The 22,500-nt window shown below is 43.0% G+C and overlaps 1 long non-coding RNA gene across 1 annotated transcript in view; it reads left to right on the top strand.

Annotated features, from left to right (window-relative positions):
• LOC135111079 (uncharacterized) overlaps window positions 1-2,865 on the top strand; it is a 96,972-nt gene extending 94,107 nt beyond the window's left edge. The window contains exon 3 of the long non-coding RNA XR_010273552.1: window positions 2,814-2,865. This is a non-coding gene — a long non-coding RNA (uncharacterized LOC135111079). The remainder of the gene's footprint in view (window positions 1-2,813) is intronic.
• Window positions 2,866-22,500: the final 19,635 nt, after the last annotated feature.

The raw sequence follows: 22,500 nt of genomic DNA, 5'->3' as shown, positions 1-22,500 counted from the left end.
GTTACGTAACGACTTTCCCCACTAGCACTGGGTAAAAAACGAAGAAAATCTAATGTATTATATGTATGTACTATGGAAAACACGAAAACGCTTCTTTGATATGAAAAAAAAAAAACCCCTCATACGGTGCATACCTTTAAAGATGTAATGTAGAAACGCTAACACAAACAACATACTAAGAAACACAAACGTAACAGTCTGTGAGAAACACCAACACGCTTCTTTGATATTAAAAAAAAAAAAAATCACACAAAAAAAAAATCCTGAAGTGAATGTACACCTGTAAAAAAAAAAACGTTCATGTATGTGGATGGAGGGAAGGTGGATGTGTACAGGCAGGGTACTTCAGTCAGGGCAGGGAAGGAGGAGCAGAAGAAGCAAGAGGAAGAGGAGGAGGAGGGGAAGGTCCGTATTTGGATTCCGCGACGGTGAGTGACCGGGAGCAGCGCCACCAGCACAGCGTTCCGGAAACTTGCAAATTGCACGGTGAACGAAAAAGGCGGACGGGTTGAGGCTCGCGCTGTGTGTGTGTGTGTGTGTGTGTTAGTGTTATTGTCCGGGAAGGAAGGCTAATGGCTCCGTTCACATTACTCGAAGTCCCATATTATGCGAAACCTCACAAGTCGGCTGCTCTAGATCGTCGGCCGGATAATAGAGAGAGAGAGAGAGAGAGAGAGAGAGAGAGAGAGAGAGAGAGAGAGAGAGAGAGAGAGAGAGAGAGAGAGAGAGAGAGAGAGAGAGAGAGATAGTCGTGACGGGAATGGAAGTAGGGTTTCAGCGGATTCCGGATGGAAGTACCGGACGTCTCATCGGAATAATTCAACAGTGAGGGAGACGCACCCTTGGGCACGCCGGAGATACGATCCAAGGTAGCCTCCCACCCGCCGCTCACCTGGACGCCTTCTTACCTGGCCGAGTATTTATCCCGGCTTGCGGCATAACCGGCTGTGACAGGCTGAGGAATGGGAGAAGGTCTTCTTATCAGCCTGCCTAAGGGAATCGCTGGACACAATCATTTGAAGTTACTTGTCAAGGTTTTATGAGGCTAGAGCGCTGTAGCCTGAAGGGAGGAGGAGAAGGAGGAGGAGGAAGGGGAGGGTAGATGGAGAAGGAGAGGACAATGTCGTCAGGTCGATTATCGGCTTGAATTCCTCCGCTGAGGGAGAGGACATCGGTGCCTTGGCGTGGGTGATTTACATGAAGTTTGAGCAGTTCCTTCGTTGTTTTTTGTTACTGCAGTGAGTGTGGTGGAAGAGAGGAGGTCTTGTGGGGATGGCGTGTGGGCCGAGGAGAGACAGAAGCTGTGGAGGATGGAGTAGTGAGTGGAGTGTGTGTGTGTGTGTGTGTGTGTGTGTCGCTGACCATGTCATCTTCCATCTCTCTCTCTTAGTCTGTCACCTTAGCATACTATCCCTTTCTCTTCTGGCTCCTTTTTTTCTTTTTTTTCATCTTCTCTTTGATACTTTTCTTTTTTCTCTCTTCCAACGTTCTTAAGCAGCGCTGCCAGCATCACCACCACCTCCACCACCACCACTATCTCGCTTTTCACGATTATTTTTCTCCCAGCTTTCTTAGGTTTTCTCAGCACGCTTTTCAAAGTGTCCTCATCGCTCTCCTCCCTTTGAGAAAATATTGCCACACTTCCTTTGCGTCAGCCAATCCTTTCACATCTATTTCTGAATATAGCAAGTGCCTTCCTTTTAAATCTCTGCCTGGGATCACATGGAATCTTAAGTGTCCGTGTTAAAGATTCCGAGGAGAATGAAAAGAAACCACTGCTGGAACACCTTCTCGGTATATTTTTTCATCTTACTACGAGTTCAGATTTCAAAAGAGCAGTGACAAGATAACATCAAAACCAAATTGGCTAACGTGATTGGAGCTTCTTTTCTATTCATGTATTGGGGAGAGGCAATTAAGTGATTTTTCTCCTTTTGTTTCTCGTAGCCCTCCTCTCCTTCTTCCCACGTCAAGTGAAAGACAGTAGTATTTATGAGAATTTTAAAAGTCAGTCATAACGTTAGAAAATAATAACACGAGAAAATAAGGGAAACTGCAAGAAGTCATCAGGTCTACACATGGCAGTCCTTGCATGGAATATACCTGTCTGTTAGGAAGGTAGGGACTGGTCCACAGGTAGAGGCAAAGAAAGATGGAAATCAGTTCACATATAAGATAAAGAGAGATAGGAATCAGTTCACAAATAGAAGCAAAGAGAAAGACAGGAATCGGTTCACAAATAGAAGAAAAGAAAGACGGAAATCGGTTCTCGAATAAAAGCAGACACAAAAAAGCGGTTTACAAATAAAAACAGAGACACTTAATCGATTCACAAATAGAAGCAAAGAAAGACAAACAGGAATCGGTTCACAAATAGGGTCGCGGCTGAGGGACCAAACAGGACGAGTAGCCATGCATGCAAATACGACAGAAAGCTTTCACTGGTTGGATGGATTTATGACTGTGAATGATTAATGGGACAAGACTTAAACGAGATGTCTTGAGCACTTCCCTTAGGTGTGTGTGTGTGTGTGTGTGTGTGTGTGTGTGTGTGTGTGTGTGTGTGTGTGTATGTGTGTGTGTGTGTGTTCGTTCGTATATGGGATCACTTATTGTCTCTCTCTATTCTTCTGTCTGTGTGCCTGTCTGGTTCACTGTCTCTCTCTCTCTCTCTCTCTCTCTCTCTCTCTCTCTCTCTCTCTCTCTCTCTCTCTCTCTCTCTCTCTCTCTCTCTCGTTCTTTCTTTCATATCCACCACCACCACCACCCACCACCACCACCACCACCACCTAACACTCTTCTATCCTCCTCAGATGAGATGTTCTGCTTACCTGTGACCAGTGTGAACTCAGCGTGAGGGGTGAGTCTGAGTCTGTTCTCTCTTGTTATGGTTTCTTCCCCTCCCGCTGTACACACACACACACACACACACACACACACACACTCTCTCTCTCTCTCTCTCTCTCTCTCTCTCTCTCTCTCTCTCTAATATATTGCACCGAACACACAGAGACAAGGATTAAAGCTTAGAAAAATAGTCTCTGTGTGGATCAGTTTCAGAGAGGGCTTTGAAAACAGGAAAGATATATTAGCTGATCTTCTGTCAGCGAACATAGAAAACGGAAGAGGAAGACCACCACCACCTGAACGTGAAGCAAAGAGGGAAGGCACCGCAAACATTGTACAAAGTAGAGATTTGACGGGAGCGGAACTCTGAGTAGTATAGTATAGTTTGCATTTTTATCTGAATGGTCAAATGCACACGAGAGTAGATGTGTGGATTTGGTTGGATTTGAATGGTTACCGTAAGTGAACAGAAAAGAAATTAAGACTGAGTACTTAAGAGAGACTAACTGGTTCACTAATGTAAGAGTTAAGCGCGAGTGAAAAAGGGTAAGGAATTTGTGGAAGAGTATAAAAATTCAGAGTTTCAGTGTAAAAGTTCAGAATAAGAGTATAAAAAACTGAAAGAAGGAGTAATATTTCAGTGGTGAGAGTGAAAGAATGCCAAGACTTCAGTGTAAGATTAAAGACTTCATTGTAAGTGTAAAAATGTTAAGAGTTCAGGTAATAAAAATGTAAGAGCGTAGGAGAACAGTGCAAGAGTATAAGAGAGATCAGAGAAACGATAAGAAAGAAAAACGAGGGAAATAGACGGACATAGCGTATGCATGTTCCAACGGACCCTGCACCACATCAATATTGAGGCGTACAATGATGCATACATGTACATCCTCACATTGTGTATGACGGTGTGTGTGTGTGTGTGTGTGTGTGTGTGTGTGTGTGCAAGCGTGTATGACCGGATACTCTAAGTAAGAAGCAGTTGGCGCTATAATTGTGGTAAATTATGTGGGTAAGTTATTATCAGTGAGAGAGAGAGAGAGAGGAGAGAGAGAGAGAGAGAGAGAGAGAGAGAGAGAGAGAGAGAGAGAGAGGAGGAGAGAGAGAGAGAGAGAGGTAATAAGACCAGACATACAGCCAGACAGACATACAGAGACAAAACAAATAAACAGAGATAAAGTAAGTTAACAAATTCCAAAAACTGTTAACTTGAGAGATTATACCTTAACCCTTTCAGTGGTAGCCATTTCTTCCCATAATCCCTTTGCATTTCTCAGGCATTTATATTTTTGTACTAGAATATATGAACTAGTTTTGTAGCATGGAAAATGGAAAATGAACCTGTTATTCTTTTTTTTTCTCCATATGCCCATGCAAACTATATTCCTATACTACTCTCAGTGTTACCTAAAGGCGACCAAACACTCTTTAATCCTTCTTCAGTGTTCCGCCATCGCTCACTGCCCTCTTGATTTGAAACGCTTTGCTCCTTCATGACTATTTTCAGAGGCCACAGGTTAGTTTAGTCTGTTTCAAGAGGGGAGGTTCCAAGACGCTTCGCAGATTCAGGATAGCCTTCTCTTAAGTATATTCTGTTGGGACTAGCGCCTTTAGTGGATCATATTTAAAGTTTTCTGTTTGCTATCTTACATAAAAAAAAAAGTAGGGTTCTCACGCGTGCTTTCTTCATTGTATACTTCATGGTAAGCCATCAGTTGAATCATAAAAACACCTTTGAAAAGCCTCTACATCTACTACAGTTGCAGTTCGAGGTAGTTGAAACTTTTGGGAATATGATCATATACATAAAGTAGGGATACAATTCACTCACACACCCGTAGCCTTAGAGAACTGAAGGTGTGTGCAACGGCGTATCCATTCCCGCCCTCCTACACGTGTCAGAAAATTATACACAAGAACATTGAATCATGTCGCCGCAACAACAAGGTCATATTGCGCCGGATGGAGAGAGAGATATATATATAAGGGAAAAGAATGCAGCAGGAGACATGAAAAGTAATAGTTGTGTTTGTGTTTACTACTTATATCCCCTTCCTTCTGTTCTGTCGTTTTTTCTTCTTCCTTGACGTGCGGTGGAAGGAAAACAAGAAGAAACAGGATGAGGAGGAATTTACTACAGTTTCCTCGTCTTCCTTATTCTTATTCATCATACTTCTCTTTCACCTTGTCCTCCTCTACTTTCTATTCTTCCTACTTTCCTTACTGATGATGCAACGAGTGGAGGGAAAACCATATCAGAAACAATTAATGCATTTTTCTCCTCCCCTGTTCCTCCTTCCTCCTCCTCCCTCCTCCTCCTCCCTCCTCCTCCTCCTCCTCCTCCTCATATTTTATTTTTGTTTTCTTTACCTTGTTTTTTTTCTGTTTTCTTCTCCATCTTCTTCCTCTTCCTTCTCTCTCCAGGTTCTCATAAGTGTCTTTTACAATGATGATTCAAAGCACTTGGTAGACGTACATGAGAGCAGGTCTGAAAGTCTCATTATACAACTTCCCTTGTGCCTTTGACGAGTAGATACGAGAGAGAGAGAGAGAGAGAGAGAGTGAGAGAGAGAGAGAGAGAGAAGAGAGGAGAGAGAGAGAGAGAGAGAGAGAGAGAGAGAGCCATCACAAAAAAAGAAAAAAAATATAGTATGTAGACTTCCTATTTGCTTAACGTAATTTGTTGCTCTCCCATCTTTGTCTTCTATAACCACTCTCCCCTCTCCCTCCCTCTCTCCCCTCCCTCCCTCCCTCCCCTCCTCCCTCCTCCTCCTCCCTCCTCCTCCTCCTCCTCCTCCTCCTCCTCCTCCTCCTCCTCATCCTCATCCTCCCTGTACGCTTTTCAACACCCCACAAAGCCTGGAAACACCCTATGCACTCCCTCATACTCTTTACATTTCACCCCTACAACCAGCCCTCCTCCCGTGCATCCCTTCCCTACCTCCCCCCTACCTCCCTTCTCCCTCCGCGTCACAGTTGTCGGAGGAAGCCTTACCAAGTCTGTAATCCTCGCGTTAAAAAAGTCTTCACTGGACGTGGGTCCGTGCCCGCCGCCGCCTCTTCCTCCTCCTCCTCCTCCCTCCTCCTCCTCCTCCTGCTTCTGCCACTACAGTTCGTTAAGTTGCCAATAACTCAGGCGTACTTCATATCCATTGCACAGTGAGGAGGAGAAGGAAGATTAAAGGAAGCAGGAGTGAGAGGGTGACCAGGTGAGGAAGCGGTACAGGTCAGTAAAAAGAGAAGCACTAGAGGAAAGGAGAAGGAAGAGAAAGAGAGAAGAACCAACCAGCGACAAGGAAGGAGTTGAGTAAAAACACGTGTGGAGGAGAAGGGAATGGTTACATAAACACGTATAGTTATTTTTTTTTTTTTGTTGTTGTTGTTGTTTTGTCGTTGTTCTCGTTGTTGCTGCTTTTTTTTTATCAAGTAGTGTTTATATTAGTAGTATTAATATTAGTAGTAGTAGTAGTAGTTGTTGTTTTTGTTATTTGTTTGTTGTTGTTGTAAGTAATAGTGCATAAAAAGAAAACGAAACAAAAAATTAGGGAAGCTTTAAGAATCCATTATGCTTACACACGGCAGTTCCAGTATAGAACATAATCACCTGCTTCCACTTATCATCGCCATCCATAAAGTTCTCTAATCTTCTCTTAATCTTAAAGCTTCCTAATCATTCGACACTAACAACCTGGTTACTGAGTTTATTCCATTCATCTATCACTTTATTTGAGAACCAATTCCTTCCTTTTTTTTTTTCTTTTTTTTTCAATATAACCTAGTATCAGCAGCACCGGTAGTAGTCGTGATAGTAGCAACAGTAGCGTCAGCAGTAATAGTTGTAGTAGTAATAATAGTAGTAGTTAGTAGTAGTAGTAGAAGTAGTAGTAGTAGTAGTAGAAGTAGTAGTAGTAGTAGAAATAGTAGTAGTAGTAGTAGAAATAGTAGTAGCAGTAGTAGGAGTTTCAGTAGCAGCAGCAGCAGCAGCAACAACAACAAACAACAACAGTAGTAGTAATAGTAGTAGTAGTAGTAGTAGTAGTAGTAGTAGTAGTAGGAGTTTCAGTAGCAGCAGCAGCAGGAACAACAACAACAACAACAACAACAGTAGTAAAAGTAGTAGTAGTAGTAGTAGTAGTAGTAGTAGTAGTAGCAGCAGCAGCAGCAGTAATAGTAATAGTAATATTATTAGCAACAACAACAACAACAACAACAACAACAACAACAACAACAACAACAACAACAACGACAACAACGACAGTACAGTTTTAGCACCAGCAGAATTACACATGACATCAACAACACGAACATTCATATGATACCCACTCAATTCTCACTCGTACGACAAAAGAGGAGATAAAGAATTAAACACCACCACCCATCTCAGCAGAGGAAGATCGTAGCCAATGCAAGAAGAAAGAGAAGGAAAGAAGGAGGAGGAGGAGGAGGAGAAGAGAAAAAAAAAAAAAAATGATGCAAAAACACACAAGCTCTTGCAGGAAACCACATCTTGCTGGTCGTCCGTCCTTGCTCGCCCCGTCCAGGTGTGAGAGAGTCGGCCACGCATGTTCAGTAGCTTAACTTAACCTTTCTTACTCACCCCGACACGCGAACAAGTTTATTTTAGGGTCAGGAAGCAACGCGGCGTGCTATTTTTTCTCTCCCGCAAGCTCAAAATTAGCAAAGCCGGAAAGGATTACCACACTACTATTTGCTTCTCTCTCTCTCTCTCTCTCTCTCTCTCTCTCTCTCTCTCTCTCTCTCTCTCTCTCTCTCTCTCTCTCTCTCTCTCGTTTTCCTACCTGCTCTTCCTCTACCACCTCCCTTCGTCGCAGTCTCCCATCCTCCCTCTCTTCCTCTCTCCCTGAAGCCCTAGAGGGAACTGACTGCAAAATTGTGAAGCTCTGGCCATGTTTTAAACAGATAAGAGCATTCGGGTCACGGTAAAAGGAAAGGATTCACATGTAATAGATTTACAGCTTAAAAACACGAAGACCCTCAAGGCAGTGACGTGGACGACGTTGAGAGAGAGAGAGAGAGAGAGAGAGAGAGAGAGAGAGAGAGAGGAGAGAAGAGAGAGAAGAGAGAGAGAGAGAGAGAGAGAGAGAGAGAGAGAGAGAGAGAGAGAGAGAGAGATATTATCAAAAGAACATGACAAAAAATAATTTAACCCTCACTGTTATTATTTATATATCTTTGTTTTTCACTTTTTATTTTTCTTTTTCTGTCTGTGAATTTATTTATTCACTGTTACAAACGCATTTTTTGTCCCTCCTCCTCCTCCTCCTCCTTTTTCTCTTTCTCTTTCTGTTCTGTTTCCTCCTCCTCCTCTTATATTCCTTTTCCATCGTTCTCACACGCACGCACGCACGCACGCACGCACGCCTGCACACACACACACACACACACACACACACACACACACACACACACACACACACACACACACACACACACACACACACACACACACACACACACACACACACACAGACACACACACACATTTTTATTGTTTTTTGCAAAATAGATAATCTGTGGCAGCACTAAAATGTAACACAATAATATTATCACGTAATTCAATCAATGAAATACTAAATGAACTAAAATAGGCTTAAAATGCAACAAAAAACATTAAAGATACAGCAAAACTCAGTGCAAAATATCTTTAGAATTATCCTAAAATGCAAAAAAAAAAAAAGTACACCAAAACAATGCAAAATATCTTTAGAAAAATCCTAAAATACAACACCAAATATTAAGAATACACTAAAATACGCCCCATATATCTTCATAATTATTGTTTGATCTAACAGAGAACAAATTTAAAACACATTAAAATGCAAGTTCTACCATTAAAATTACACTACAATATATATAAAACAATGGAAGACAGGAAGTAAATTAATGGAGGACTTAGTTAAACTTCGATAAGATTGTATATACTATCTCACTGACACTGAAGTATTCCCGGTGGTGCATTAACTGATCCCAGAACGCAAAGCCATAGTGGGCACGAACGGTGAGCGGACACGCCTCTAACACACACAATTCTGTTTGTATAGCTCCACACAGGTACAAACGTTCCTCCACAGGCAATCGTCCACGCCCACTTCTATTCCAACGACCCTTTTCTATTGCTAACCAGTATCCACTAATTCGAAATTGTCTATATGATATCCTATGCACCTATCCTATGCACATTAAAGTAGTTCCTCTCACAGTACACTTTATCTACAGTAAGATCAGGGTTAAGAGTCTTGTATACTAATCTACGCGATGGCACAGAATTATCTATAGAGAGTTTTACAGCATTTTTTTTACCTTGTGCAACATCGTCTACATTATCTGTCAACAGGCTGTCAATATATAATAATAATAATAATAATAAACGGTTTATTATTTAGGCAGTTGACAAACTGAAAATGTACATAGGGGATGGGGAAAAACTTAACATTAATCCTAACGGTCAGACTAATCTAGGAGGGAAATACTATTGATTGATGGCTCGCACCATGGTGGGAATCGCACTGAGTCTGTACCGGTCCGTGCGCGGCGCCTTCAGGGGCGTTATTTTGTTGTGGTGTCTGGTGGCACGGACAGGGCGAGGCGCGTCGGGCGGCAGCATGTCTCTGAGACGCGGATGATGCAGTAGTCCCTTCCCAAACTTCTCCCGTGCGAGTGCTGGAGTCGAGAACAACCTTAACAATGTGTCCACGGGTCATCCTTCATGTGCTGTCTATCTCGCCATAAACTCTGAAAAAATTTACGTTGTCTAACCTTGACTAAGTACTTAATTGGCGGGAGTCCTAGCTCGACACAGCAGATATCAGACCAGGTTGACAATCTTACTCCAAGCAGCTGTTTTACACACCAATTATATAGCTTTTCAACAGGTTTTATGTTGCCCTCCAGCCACAACTCACCCATAGAGCATCGTTGACATCACAGCTGCATCAAACACTCGCCTCTTTACATAAAAGGGAACATCTCTATTCTTCTGAAGGAATTAAACAAATTTTAATACATGGGCAGTTTTACACGTCAAAAATCCATTCATACCACAATTATTCTTTATCAAGACAATTAAATAATTCAAGTATATGATAAACAGTATACACGATGTTGGGGAACCCTGCCTTACTCCTATTGTAGCAGCAACCACAGCAGTGCCCACTACACTCTGCGTAACAGTGTACATACTTACAAGTATTGCTAACATGACTGCCCAGCACCCAATTCTCTTTAGTATCATAAACAACACATTACGGGGTACCCTGTCATAGGCCATTCTAAAATCAACTAACGTAACAAATAACTTCAATTTTTCTTCTTAGTCATATCCATTATCAAACGTAGCGTCACTGTGTTCAATACATCCTCTGCCCTTCTGGCTGCCTGCCTGCTCTCAATGGAACAAACCAACTGCTCAACCAATTTAGCCAGTGAGTTTATTACATTGATGCTCCTATAATTACATGCTTCCTTTTTATCACCCTTCTTGTAAATATTAAACATGCGGGCAAGTCGCCAAGATGATGGTTAGGCGGTTGTCAAAGTAAGAATCCACTGATTGGGTAAATATATCAAAACACCAGGAGAGACACCGTCAGGACCACAGGACTTGTTAGATCTCATATTGTTCATTTGAGTAATCACTTCATCTACCTGAATCTGCTCATCAAGAACTGGAATAAATACCTCTGTTTGGCACTGGTTCTGATCAGGAGCTGTACTGTCTTCTGGATGATACATTTCATCATAATAAACCCTAAAACTTCAGCATTCCCGTTTTCTATATATTTACCTCTCAATCTATCGCCGTCCAAACTCGCTGATCATCGCGGTCAGTTACGAACCTCTCCCACCTCTCCATCCCATCATAATTCTGTCAAGGTATTACAACACACCTGCTAGAGTCGTCACACTTGTATAAAGCATCAGTTACCTTTTCAATATCTGTGTCTATGTTATCGGTCAAGTTTGGAATTTCACATCGAGAAAGCTTATCCTTCAAACACTCAAGGTCTTTGTTTTCAAATCTCAGTCTTCTGACATGATCATGTTGATAAGGGCTCAGCTCTGCGCTGGCTTCCAGCTGGGTCGCTCTCTAGCAATGATTCTCTGTCCATGAAGGGGGGTTTGATGCCTGCAGCTATTAGAGCATGATTAGATGAGAGACACGCGTCGCGCATCACATCAAAATTGTTAACACATCCAATAATATCATGGTATACACAACAAATATCAAACTCTGACACCGATTCGTTGTCAGCTTTATAAGTCAATGTACTCTCATAATACTTATTCATATATCTTAGATTATTCACAATAAGCAATTTGTAGTCAACACAGATATCAGCAAGAATATCAGCATTACTACTCGGCCTGTTAACTAGGTCGGGAATCACAGGATAATTATGCAAGTCACAATCAGGAATACCGGCTCTCACCGGTATGTTTCGAACACTATTACCGAACCTTAAGTTCATATCACCCAGGACTATTGTTTTTAAACCTTCTTCACTCTTCCTAAGCTTTTTCTGGATGAAGCTAAAGCTGTATGGGTTAAAGTACTGTGAATCACAAGATGCGATATAACAAAAATAAATAATAATGTCACACAACACAGATAAACGTATCCACACCTGATCCTTCATAGTGGTGGCAATCGAGACAATAAAGTCCATTAGGCGTCGTCTGATCAACACAAGAGTTCCTCCTCTTTTATGATCACAGTTGTCGCTCTTATAAGAAATGTATCCGGGAAGAGACACTCTAGCTTTTGTCGACTTCATTAAGCCCTTTTACGTCATACCTAAGCAACAATGATTGTACTCTATCATTTTCAAGTTTCGACCTCACTCCATTAACATTCCATGACGCAACAAGCACAGGTTCTTTTAAGGGTCCTTTTATATATATAAAAAAGGGAGCAGGATTCCAGCTGTCAATTACTACATTATCTCGGTAAACTTTTCTCTCGTGTGCATCCAACCTTACTACACAATCAACATTTTCCGGTCTCGCCTTCTCAGTAGATTCCACCTCCCTTAACCCCTTTCACTCCTTCCTTATGCCGGATGCACGTCTTTTTCACAAAGATACGAATGTACAATTCACCAGCATCCTTCAGTTTACCTGTCTTGCTGAGCACCTTGTCCCTTGCTGCTCGGGACGACAGATTTACCAGCATCGGCCTCTTCCTCCCTCCTCCTCCGTCTCGACCAAGTCTTGTAATAGATTCGACATTAGGGACCACATCTATTTGACATAGGACCTTTTGCAACTTGCCTTCTTCTGTAGTCGCTCCTTCCGGACTCTCGCCTTCATCGGGGACGCCAAGAACGATTAGTCTTGTTTCTCTTCCTCTTCTATCAACACTTTTCAAAAAACTCTGTTGTCGAGCAATGACTTCCGCTTGTTGATTCACCTCTTCTTGCAATTGAAACAACATCCTGTTGAAGGCACTCTCGGGAGATTAAAACTGATTTCTTAGTTCACGTAACTCCGTAAAAATCATCTACTTTCTTTTCTAATGCGTGGGCCACTGCTGCTGTGTTGTCGTCTGAGGCTCTAATACTAGCAATCAACACTTCTTAGTTTATCTTTGCTATCTCTCTCTACGACATTCCTCTCGGCTCTGTTATTAGAATTATTTGTCATCCATGCTAACAGGCATATGAAATATCGTAGTCTCTGATGAAAAGGATGTCGTCTGTTTTGACTTACTGCGCGTGCGCAGACTCAGGTAGCTTGATGAAGAGGGTGGCAGACAGGTAACTTCTTTCCTTATCTGTTATTCTAAAGCCCCTCCCTATAATCAGTACCCACAGCTTAACAGAACGCCTTCTAACCTTCATGGACCGTCTGAGATAGTCGTAAGCTTGCAGAAGTTTGATGAACACACCAGAAGTGAGAGTTTTATCAGGAACTCCCACTCAGGTGTTTACATTTCAGGCAGGGCTGCCCCCCCCCCCCAACACACACACACACACACACACACACACACACACACACACACACACACACACACACACACACACACACACACACACACACACACACACACACACGGGGGAAACATCTGTAAGAACGATGTTGTTAAAGCGGATATTGAAAAAACTGTTGGTGGTGGTGGTGGTGGTGGGGGAAAAATAATGTGGTTGAAACTCGAGGTGATGTAGCTGGTAGTAGTAGTAGTAGTAGTAGTAGTAGTAGTAGTAGTAGTAGTTATAGTAGGAAAGTAATAAACACCATGGCATTTGTAGCAATAAAAACTTCTACTCTCCATTCTCTCTCTCTCTCTCTCTCTCTCTCTCTCTCTCTCTCTCTCTCTCTCTCTCTCTCTCTCTCTCTCTCTCTCTCTCTCTCTCCCTCAAGAAGCCAAATAAATAGTTCGATGGATATCCCTAACGTCACCGCGGCGCTGCTTTCCTGCGCTGAGATACGTAAAGCGTGACGCGTGCAGAGGAAACGTGACGCGGGGAAGGTGCGGGATTGGGGCGGCGTGTGTGGAAGGTTAGGTGGGGAGGTGTGCGTGGCGGAGGGGCGGGGGATCATCTGGTACTGGCTGCAATTGGATTCGTGAGTGATGGAAGGTTTGTCACTCGCTCTGTTTTTTTTTTCCTTTTCTTTGTTATTGTTTTTTTTCCATCTTGTTTTTACAGGTGTGGTTTGCCTTTCAGGGCTTTTTTCTTTTATTCTTTTTTAACAGATGCTGCTTGCTAGTGTGTGTGTGTGTGTGTGTGTGTGTGTGTGTGTGTGTGTGTGTGTGTGTGTGTGTGTGTGTGTGTGTGTATCGACTGGCGCTACATATAAAGAGGATGGATGAAAGGTGACACAATTTAATTATCCCTAGTCTTGCAAATGCAGTCTTGTACATACATATACTCCACCCTTGATCTCTACATGAATCCCTCCATCTCTCAGTCCTCTTGAAGCTTTTTTTTTTTTTATCAATGGTAATGTCTTCTTTTACCGCTGATCTTTAGCATTTAATTATTTCCTACCTCTCGATTTTTTTTTTCATCTTGTAGGTAGACTTCCACCTTCTGCCTTTGCTTGGTGAGGCTGATAAGGTTCATATACGAGTAATTAATTTTCTTCCAGTTGACTAAACCTCACCTAACATGGCGTCTCAGTAGGGGAACTATTACGGGGGAAATCTTGTGTGGAACTTAGGGTACAATTGTCTTTTACGACTTGCATAGATAACAGGAACACATACGAGTGATATTGTCTGAGGTACAGCTTCTCAATACTCCGTTCCGTATCCCAAACACTTCATTCTCTCATCATGACTATATTTAAAAACCACATTTAAAAACCACAGAAATGATTAGCCTTGTTTTCATCACGTAGAATTCTTGTTAAGCTATCCCTGGAATCATGGAAACACCCCTTGAGATTCCCTAATAACTTCCACTAACAACCTGTTAATGTTAACCCTTTCACAACTACTTGGTACATCTTTCCTTAATCACTAACCACTCTGGGACATCTATTGCTGTACTGGTCAAAAGCTGCAAAATCCTATTCTTTTAATTTTTTTTTTTTGTAGACTCTTGAAAAAGACTCGATATATTGCCGTTCAGTGCTGGGAATTCTTGCAGACCGCAGTAAGAGTTAAAGATAAGATACAAGGCAGCGAAATGCTTAGGAATACATGTCGCTATCTGTGTTTGCTTGCACTGCCACATCAACACATGCAACAAACACCGATACTTCCTGACACTACAATAATGTGTGAATGTGTGTGTGTAATAATAATGATAATAAATGATAATAATAAACGGTTTATTCTTTAGGCAGTTAACAAACTGAAAATGTACAGAAGGGGTGGGGAAATACTTAACATTTATCCTAAAGCTAAGTCTAATCTAGAAGGGAAATACTATCGATTGATGGCCCGCACCATGGTGGGAAATGCGCTGAGTCTGTACCGGTCCATGCGCGGCGCCTTTAGGAACGTTATCATGTTGTGGTGTCTGGTGGCACGGACCGGGCGAGGCGCGTCAGGTGGCAGCATGTGTCTGAGACGTGGATGATGCAGCAGTCCCCTTGCAAACTTTTCCAGAGCCTCTCGGTGCCTGGTGGATAGTCTGGACAGACTCAGGGTGGTCAGTGCTTCATCATAGGTGGTGTAGGCAGGGCCAAGGATGACCCTGCACGCCCTTACTGCACACTCTCTAGCTGTAGCTGTTGAGTGTGTGTGAGGGAGGAGGACCACGCTGGGGAGGCATACATGCTGCTTCCAGGTCAGCTGGTCGTCCACCGTGACTCCGAGAAGCTTGGCACATCGGACCATCTGGAGGGGGTAAGGGCCCATTGTGAGCTGGGGAGAGGGCACTGGTACAGGGAAGGTGTGTGTGTGTGTGTGTGTGTGTGTGTGTTTGGGCGTTTGGTTGGGTGATTTATTTCTTTCAGGGAAACGGTTTTTTTTATACTGCGAAACATCTGCACCACGCGTCAGGACGGAGGAATCATCCGGGGCCAATAACACCTTATTTGCATTCATACGTTTTTTTTTCTTATGTTTATTCTTCTTTTATTCTTCTCTCTTCTTTCTCCTCCTCATCCTTTATCATCATGCTGGGTTCCTTGCTTTATATTATACGGAGTCTTTTATCCTTTCATTCCCTCCATCATCATTCATGTTCTTCGGTTCCTTTCTCGCGCTCCTTCTTTTCCTTCTCCTTCTCCTAGTCCTTGTTCTTGCTCTCCTCCTCTTCCTCCTCCTACATTTTAAACACATGCATCTTCACACGGCACAAGACACACCCCCTCCTCCACCATCCACACCAGCACCCCTCTATTCCTTCGCCCCTCACAGCAAGTGCACGTGTAGCGAGGTTACTTGGAAGTCAAGTGTGTGCAGGTGTTGGAGGGAAGTGGAGAGTAGTTTATTTATTGTTGATTGTTTTTTCTGTATACATGTGTATTTGTCCTAATACATTCTGTGAAGCTTTTGGCAATAATGGTCTTTGATAGTAATATTTTTCTTTTTATGTGTTCTTCTTTATTCTGTTATATGAGAGAGAGAGAGAGAGAGAGAGAGAGAGAGAGAGAGAGAGAGAGAGAGAGAGAGAGAGAGAGAGAGAGAGAGAGAGAGAGAGAGAGAGCTATACCAGTTCGCTCTTTCATACTTTTTCATGCAGTCTACCCTAAAGTATCGGCCTTAACAAAAAACATAACTACGTAGATATCAGCTTAAATTGCATAAAAAGTTCGAAGTCTTTATTCCCACACGAGAATGGGTCTGGCCAACTGCAGCAATATATATAACTAGAAAATCAGCCCGCTCAGTCCTCGCTCCCAAAAACACAACCACTTGCTCATGAACACGAAATAAAGGAAGTGTATGAACAGACGCATGATTAAGACTGAGCGGAGTTAGCGCAAATGAATCGGTAAATGAATAAATTAATTAATGATTAAGACTTGAGCAGACGTGACCAGAACAGTGCAAAAAAAAAAAAAAAGAAAAAAAACGATAGAAATAAAACAAAACAAAAAATAATCAGGATCATTTAACTCACTTATCGTTTACTTATCTACGAGTCCATGGAAACAATAACCTCCATAGTGCTTTGAATACCATAACACCTTACACCTGCTACATCACAAGGCTCTTTCACTCCCATCACACCAACACCCTGACACCGACGACAGTACACCACTACCCGCAGATCTCGATTCAATAGCGATGATAATTACTTCTTAAGATGACGATGGCAGGTATTGGTTGACAGTGAGGAGCGAAGGGGTGAGTGAGGATGGAGGGGTGAGGGAGATAGAAGGTCAGGAAACTTGATAAGAAAGAGGAGCTGCGAGAGTGTGATGATAAAGGGAGGTAACAGGCAGAAAATGAAAAAAATGGTAGGGAAGGATGATAAAAAAAGCAGCGGATTGTTAACTTGGGTATGCTTCAGAGAGAGAGAGAGAGAGAGAGAGAGAGAGAGAGAGAGAGAGAGAGAGAGAGAGAGAGAGAGAGAGAGAGAGAGAGAGAGAGAGAGAGGCTTTATTTCATAATTTCGTCAAACCTTTGAAGTACTCGTGTGTGTGTGTGTGTGTGTGTGTGTGTGTGTGTGTGTGTGTGTGAGGGAGTTGTTTTGATATTTTCATTCTCTCTCTCTCTCTCTCTCTCTCTCTCTCTCTCTCTCTCTCTCTCTCTCTCTCTCTCTCTCTCTCTCTCTCTCTCTCTCTCCATTCATCTGCCACTCTATTTGAGAACCAATTAATCAGAGCATAAAGTCAATACAAAGAAATACCTCAACCAGAAATATTGTACTTTAGCTGCATCGGTTTATTCATGTTTGTTGTAACTCATCCAAATATTCAGTCCTTGTCACGTTTATTAGCGTAACTATTAGTTAGCCTGTTTACTTTATATAGACTTTTCACTGGCACTGTCTCATGATTCGCGTCTGTCCATCTATAGCAGTGATAAGAAGGTCTCCACTAGTGTTACGAAGAAGAACTGCAGGGGCTTTGACTGACACTTCCGTAACACAGAAAGAAGTACATCACTGTGGTCCCCTCCTGTTGTTAGTAGTGCGGCATGACCAGCTGCAGAGACGCATTAGACTTAGTGAATCAAGGCAGCCGTACACTCATAGGTAACGTGGAGGGTTAGACACATTGTTTGCTTCCACTAATACCCTCGTGTTTCCCGGAGTGGGAAAGACCTGCAAACACCTGTAAGTGTCAGTGAACTGGTCCGTGGTGGGCGAGGCACCGTGTCCTCGCCTGCTGGTCGTCACCTGTGTAATGGTGGTATATGATAGGTTGTGTGTGTGTGTGTGTGTGTGTGTGCGTGTGCGTGTGCGTGTGTGTGTGTGTGTGTGTGTGTGTGTGTGTGTGTGTGTGTGTGTGTGTGTGTGTGTGTGTGTGGAGTAGAGGCAGCTTCACGGTGACATCTTTCATTCTGTCAGTTCTCGTTTGTGCATATTTGTTTGCAACGCGTGTCTCATGAGTCATACCACAATGTCCAGCTAATAATAATAAAAAAAAAAAACACTTGACATACACCCACAAACAAATAAAATCCTCGTGGAGTGAACCATAATACGCTGACAGGGAAAGCTATATATAACCAGGGGTTCAAAACTTACTGAATAAAATGGATTAGAATGGTAAGAAAATTATTCCAACCGGAGACTCTTATGGCATTAGTCGAGAGTATTACATAGGAAGCCCCAAATGCTGGTAAAGAAAATTAACGATAACTTACTTAACTTGGGGGATACTTCTTATGCATTCACGTCACAGGGATTGAGGTACGCTGGAGTGACAGGGACGTGGGAATGCTGGAATAACCTAGAGGAATTAATGAAGTAAAAAGGAAAGAGGGAATGCTGGAATAACAGAGAGAGAGGAAGTACTAGAGTAAAGAGTAGGGAAGGAATGGTGGAATAACTGATAAAGATGAAGTACTAAGATAACTAATAGAGAAGGGAAGAATAACTGATAAGAGGGAATATTTAAATAACTGATACGGAGAAGACTAGAATGATGGGTAAAGAAGTAGTAGTTGAATCAATATTAAAGACAAATACTAAACAAACCGAGAAAGAGAGAATATTCCAACACCACTCGAAGACCGACAGTCTCCACCTGGCCTGAGCTAGTCCTCGTTATCTACACCCTTCGTTTGTAAATAGTTGACAAAAAGAAAGGGACACTGCGAAGTTGAATCAGTTTAGTTAAAAAAAAAAAAGGTCTTTAGGTAAGAACACACACTGGTGAAATTCAAGTAAGAGTACCTTGAAGTAATATGTACGTACCTCATGTCACTTCTGCCACTTCATGCTCCCACCACCACCACCACCACCCCCACCTGTATTTTTTAGAAGCGCCATCTTTGCTGTCTATTCCTTTGGGGTTACATTATGCCTCATCTCCTTCCGCGCTGTCCCTATGCCAGTGTGACGTGGTGGCTGGCTGGTGCTCTGCCCTTGGCCACTGACGGCGGTGTGTGTAGTGCACTGGGTGGTGGTGAGGATATGATGTTACGCGATACTGTAGAATGCCAAGAAAATAAGGTACATTTACTTTACTAAGGTGTTAATTAAGTCATTCTTTATAGAGGAAGTCAGTGTATCACCATTCCATACTTATACAAGACGAGTCACGGTCATACTCACCATTGTAAATCACTCGTAGAACAGGTATTCCATTTATAAGGCAAGTCACTGCATCACTATTTCACACCTTCACTCTACATCAAAGCACTCCATTTTTTTTTTTTTTTTATAAAGCAAATCACTGCATCACCATTCCGCTACTTTACGAACAAGTATCATACCACACTCAGCATTTCACACCTTTATAGATCAAATACCCCAATTCTTAATAAACCGAATCGCTTTCACACTCATCAGTCCACACCCATGTAGATCAAGTGTTTCACCTTTCCACTCCTTTACTCACCTTCACTCACGCACCTCTCTGTAGTGTGTAAAGAGGCCTTATTAGTCGCGTGTGTCATGTAGGAGCGTGTGATTGTGCGATAAATGTTCCCTTTGTGCGGCTGGAAGAGCGAGGCAGTGTGTGTGTGTGTGTGTGTGTGTGTGTGTGTGTGTGCTGTACGAAGCGACGCGGTGTTGTATTGTAAAAGCTCCCCACAGCTACTCGTACTTAGGTTTGGACATGTTAGGTCAAGTTAGGTCAGGTTAGTTTAGTTTATGTTAGGTCGGGGTACGTTAGATTAGGTTAGGTAAAATTGTTTGGTCATTAGGTTAGGTTAGGTTAGATTAACTTAGACTAGTTTAGGTTAGGTTAGTTCACGTTAGATTACTTAATGCTAGTTGAAGTTAGATAAGGCTCAAAACAGTTGTCCCCAAAAGAACGACATTGAAAAGTGCAATTAATTCCATAACTATAAACGGAATATAAATTAGAATAAACTCATTAATTTTGTGTTGAGAGACATACAGACTCAAAAACTGTGGGTGTGACAGATGAAGGTAGCTAGGAAGGTGTTAGGTGGGTCATCAAACGCTCTTTTATCAGAAACACTGGAATATTACACCACTAAACTTGACACATTTATAGCCGTGGAGTATTATGACGTGACGCTCTTTATCAGAAACCCTGCAGAACACCACATCACTACCATCACTATACTGAGTACCTTTACATAGCACTGCAGTACATGACGTAACACTCCTATCAAAAACACTGTAAAACATCACACCGCTACATTGGGTACCTATATATAGTATTGACATATGACGTACTATTTTAGGCAGCCGTACAGTACACGGCGGTGTCATATGAGTTTAAAAAACAGGCCCACGCCCAGTCTGGTTGAGGGTTGAGGTGGCGGCGGTGCTGTTTGGCTTCCTCAACTCGCTGTTTCGTAAGATCGAGTTTTACTTTACGCTTCTGAGGCTTCGGTAACCTTTTTTCCGTTGTTCTACTCTCTCTCTCTCTCTCTCTCTCTCTCTCTCTCTCTCTCTCTCTCTCTCTCTCTGCTGTGTGTATAAATCATCCACAGTCTTGGAAATCACGTGCTGGACCCGTGGTGTATGTGTGTGTGTGTGTGTGTGTGTGTGTGTGTGTGTGTGTGTGTGTGTGTGTGTGTGTGTGTGTGTGTGTGTGTGTGTGTGTGTGTGTGTGTGTGTGTGTGTGTTTCTACGCCCGCAGTTAATACAAGTCAATAAAAAAATCACCTGTCTTATTGTATCATACCTGTCGTTGTAACTCCACAGGTGTACTCGTGTCATACTTCTCAGGATGGCCTTGCGCTGTACAATACACGAGCTTACAGGTATTACGTATAGTGACTCGCCACGTGTAGTTTCGGCGGTGTGGAGTGGCCTTGCGGTGTGGCGCCAGGTGTACGTACTTAGGTGGGGTCCAGGTGCGGTGTGGTGTGGCCCGGGGCGGCACTGTCCGGTTCAATAACAGAACCAGAAGGCCTACCCACCGGCCTGTCATATTTTACACTCACTGACAAATTGTTTCGACCGAGGGCAGGTGGACGGATCTTGCTCCCCCTCCACCCCCTGCCTCTCCCTGTGCCTCTGCCTCCCTCCATTCTCTCTCTTTATAGCCCTCCTCCTCTCTCCCCTCCTTCCCTTACCCTCTTTCTCCCTCTCCCATTCCCGCTGTACCTTCCCTTCATTCCGTTCTCGCTTTTTTTTTCTCTCTCTCTCCTCAGTGTCTTCCCTCACCGCTTCCCGTTTTGTATTTGCTTTATCTCTCTTTTTTTGTGTTTTTTGCTGTCTCCCGCTCTCTTTCATTCTCAATTCTACGTATTTTCTGGTTTTAAGAGTTTAATAGGTAGACAAATAGACAAAAATATAGATAGTAGATGGAGAGGTAGATAAAGTAGATGAATATAAAACATAGATAAGTATATTCTCTCTCTCTCTCTCTCTCTCTCTCTCTCTCTCTCTCTCTCTCTCTCTCTCTCTCTCTCTCTCTCTCTCTCTCTCTCTCTCTTTTTCTTTCTTTTTCTTTTCTCTTATTTATTTCTTTTTTCTTCTTCTTCTTCTTCTTCTTCTTCTCCTCCTCCTCCTCCTCCTCCTCCTCCTCCTCCTCCTCCTCCTCCTCCTCCTTCTAGACCTCCTTCCCTCTCCCCTCCCATTCCACTCCCTTTTCTTCCCTTTCCTTTCCATCCCCTCCCACTACCCCCCTCCCTCCCTTCCAGTTCCCTCCCGTCCCTCACTTCCCCAGGGTCATTACCGCCCAGGTTCCGGCACGCGAGCTACGTGTTTAAGGTCCTGCCACCTTATAAATTTTAAATCCACCCTCTGCTAGGCCCAGCGCGTGCCGGCTTATCGGAGGGGAGGCCTCGGGGCGGGCGTGGGTTACCGAGGGTGGGGGGACAGGGAGGGGGGATGAGGGGAAGGGAGGGATGTGGAAGTGTAAAGTCGTTGTGTGGAAGGTAAAAGGAAGGGGAGGAGGAAGTTTAGGGTCGTGTGAGTTAGAGGGGAACGAATGGAAGGGAAGGAATACGATTTTTCCAGTGCTTATGTACAGTGTGTGTGTGTGTGTGTGTGTGTGTGTGTGTGTGTGTGTGGTCAGGACAGATGTAGCAATGGTCAGCAAAAGCACGACAGTGAAATAAAGGCAAAAAAAAAACAAAAAAAACATCAGTCAGATTGGAAAAAAAAAAAGGATTGAAAGAGTTAATATACGTAGAGAAAAGGGAAACAGGAGAAAAGAAGGGAAGGAAAGATAACCAAAGACAAAAGAAAAAGAGAAGAGAAGGGAAGAGAAGAGAAGAGAAGAGGAGGGAAAGGAATCATTGGAAGAGAGAGAGAGAGAGAGAGAGAGAGAGAGAGAGAGGGTGGTGGGAGGGGAGACCTACACTAGACCTACAAACACAGCGGAGACTCGTAATTGGAGAAAACATTTAATAATTCGTGAGTAGCATGACTCGGGGTGATGGAGGGTCCGGTAATTACAGTACTTTCCGCCCCTTTAATGCGATAGTTTTTGGGAAACGCCGAGTGTGTGTGTGTATCAGCAAGTCCATTGTGTGAGGGATAGACTGTGTGTGTGTGTGTGTGTGTGTGTGTATAGGGAGTCGAGAGAGAGAGAGAGAGAGAGAGAGAGAGAGAGAGAGAGAGAGAGAGAGAGAGAGAGAGAGAGAGAGAGAGAGAGAGAGAGAGAGAGAGAGAGAGAGAGAGAGAGAGAGAGAGA

This window comes from Scylla paramamosain, chromosome 21 (genome assembly GCF_035594125.1).
Source record: "Scylla paramamosain isolate STU-SP2022 chromosome 21, ASM3559412v1, whole genome shotgun sequence".
NCBI lineage: Eukaryota > Metazoa > Arthropoda > Malacostraca > Decapoda > Portunidae > Scylla > Scylla paramamosain.
Note: the sequence above shows the minus strand (reverse complement) of the source record. Positions and strands in the feature narration are given on the sequence as shown.